This window comes from Bison bison, unplaced genomic scaffold (genome assembly GCF_000754665.1).
Source record: "Bison bison bison isolate TAMUID 2011002044 unplaced genomic scaffold, Bison_UMD1.0 scf7180017864130, whole genome shotgun sequence".
NCBI classification, from domain to species: domain Eukaryota; kingdom Metazoa; phylum Chordata; class Mammalia; order Artiodactyla; family Bovidae; genus Bison; species Bison bison.
In genome coordinates this window covers 1,090,562-1,093,783 of record NW_011494702.1, presented here as the reverse complement: position 1 = coordinate 1,093,783, position 3,222 = coordinate 1,090,562, and positions in this window count along the sequence as shown.

Sequence of the window (3,222 nt, the reverse complement as noted above, 5' to 3'; positions counted from 1 at the left end):
GCAAGGAGATCCACTCAGTCCATTCTGAAGGAGATCAGCCCTGGGATTTCTTTGGAAGGAATGATGCTGAAGCTGAAACTCCAATACTTTGACCACCTCATGCAAAGAGTTGACTCCTTGGAAAAGACTCTGATGCTGGGAGGGATTGGGGACAAGAGAAGAAGGGGACGACAGAGGATGAGATGGCTGGATGGCATCACTGACTCGGTGGACGTGAGTCTGAGTGCACTCCGGGAGTTGGTGATGGACAGGGAGGCCTGGCGTGCTGGGATTCATGGGGTTGCAAAGTGTCGGACATGACTGAGCAACTGATCTGATCTGATCTGAGTTTGTTCATAGCTTTCCTTCCAAGGAGTAAGCATCTTTTAATACAACAGTAAAAGCAATAAAAGTTTATATTAATAAAACAAAGGGGTTGTATTTGTTTCTGGGCTATCTGACCAGTCTCTACGTCTTGACCTGGGTCTTCACTGTTTGAATTCAGTAAGGTATAAATTTGCTTTTTTGGTTTTTTATTGTCACTTTTTTTTGCAATAAATACATAAATCATTTTACAACAAAAATGTAAATTTTGAAAAAAAAATGTAATGAAAGAAATATATTATTTAAAATAGACCTATTGCACTTTTTTTTAAATTTTCCCATTTTGAAATTTATTAAAATCTAACTAATGTTCCAAGTTTCGTGGAAAATTTGGGTGTCAAAGAAAGTCTTTTAAGGTTTACCCAACACCTGGGTCTGGTTACATTTCAAAAGTGATACTTCTATTTTGTTTTTATGGGATCAAAGTTGCCCCAGAAAATATAGACTATAAGAAGAAATTATGGTCCCTGAATAAGCAGAAATTACACTATCCTCCAACAGGGTTCTACCAAGGACACAATATAACTCTAAAGGTACATCTTAGCATACAAAGCTCTAATCAAACTTTGTCTTTACTCATTATAATTCTCTAAACCTATTTTGTTTTCAAAACATTTTTTGAATGCTTCATAGAAAAATGTTCTTAAGAACAGGCTTTAGAAACTCCCTTGTCATGTGTTCTGTGCAATGACCCCTCACTGGCTTGTGGATGGCCCCCTCGTGTGTCTGCAGGACTTTCTGACAGGATGACTCTGCCCTTCCCTCCTCTGCTGCAGGAGGCCTAGCCATATCCCCCTAAAGTGCTTCCTGAAGGAGAGGGCCTCTGGCATCATGAAATATGCCAGAATTTTCATTGTTCAAAAATAATATGTGATCCAAATTCACCCTGGGGATTCTTGATAAGAATATTTTCAAAATCCAAAGGAGAAATGTCTTCCAAATCCCATCCATATCCTAGTGTTCCTGGAATAAACAGGATACTTAGTATTAGTATTATTTTCCACACTCAGAGGGTTGCATTTTTCAGCCACGTTGAAGGCTACCCCTTATCTTGGATATTGTGCCAAGTCTGTGTCTTGGAAACAATTCACCTGGCACATTATTACACTGTCTTTTTCAGGAGATACACTAATGGTTATCCAAGGCTGTGCTGGGTTTGCTGTTTCCATTTATAGTGCCATTCTTTGTATTTTAGGTACATCTTACATCAATATGTAACTAAACATAAATGGATCATAAAGATATTAAATATTTAAGGTCTTATAACAGTCCTATAACAGAACTGGCTCTAACCAATCAACATGTGGCAATTATTCCTTGAGAACAGAAGCCAATTACATACCCATTTACACACAGAATCTTTGATTTACATGTATTTTACAGTATGTCTCCTTCAGTTTAAGTACAATTTCCTTTCATTTAGCCCCATGTGGAGACAAATTACATGATCGCTTGCCTCAGAAACTAAACTTGCATGACACCTGAATAAAGTTCATGCATGCTTGCTCAGTCACATCTAACTCTTTGAGACCCCATGAACTGTAGCCCATGAGGCTCCTCTGCCTGTAGAATTTTCTAGGCAAAATACTGGAGTGAGTTGCCGTTTTCTTCTCCAGGAGATCTTCCTGACCCAGGGATCTAACCTGCATCTCTTGCATCTCATGCATTGGCAGGCAGATTCTTTACCACTGACGTCACCTGGGAAGCCCTGAGTACAGCTATTAAATCTTAAATCTATGTGGGAAGAGTCTACATTAATTAATCATTTGCCTACATGAAATTATCTTTCTCTCAGCATTTAATCATTTCATCAAAATCCACTCAATTTTCAACATGTATGTCATGTCTTCCTTTAGCTATGAAAGTGAGGAAATGACTAGAGAATCTCATCATAGTAAAAATCATAGAGATCATGTCACTTACTAACTATCTGCCATTTTAATGGTCACCATGATGTTTTTATCTGGTGATCATCAGATTTATCTGGATGCTTGGGGCAATGTAGAACTTACCATTCCACTTTTAGGCAGCCACAACTGATAAACATTTATATTGAGCCAAAATCAATTTACTGTCTTTTCCCCAGAATTGCTTTGAATAAGACTTCAAAGCCACAGGGGGGAAAAAAAAGTTGAATGTCATTTCTTCCCTCCTATCTCTCAAATGACTACAAATATCAGTCTTCTCCTCCTGTTTACTCTCGTATCCCCACCATTTACTTTGATATGTCTGCTATGGCATAATTTAAAACCATTTCCATTTTCATTATCAGTTCTGATTATACCCCCAAGCTTCTCTATTCCTCTAGTTAACAAAGCTCAGATGTAATAGAATAACAATGGCATTGTTTGACTTGGCCAGAGGAGAATGGAATTGTCATCCACCTCATTTCACTGCATCATTAGTGATGCCATCAACTATAACACTTACTTTTCAATGACCACATCTTGCTATGGAGCAATACCTAGCTCACTATTAACACAGATAAGATGTTCAGTATCGGAGAAGTAAGTGACAATTTATTCACAGTTTCATTGTGATATTTTACCTTATGTATCAAAGTCTGGGTGTGTGACCTGCCAACATACTTGAAATGTTTTTTATTTTTACTTTACCATCACTGATTTGAGATCATGCACTATCTTGGTTTTCTAATAAATTGTATTGCTTATCTTCTTATGTCCTTCACTTATTAAATCACCATTATTTTGCCCAGTACAAATGTCTTTATAAAAATGATGATGATTCATTTATTTAGCAGTCTGACCAGGGCTGTTTCTCTCCTAATCAGTATATATTTAGCTCCCAGCAGTGAGACCTCAGTTACAGTCTATTTCCATGTTTAACTATGAGTGGTGG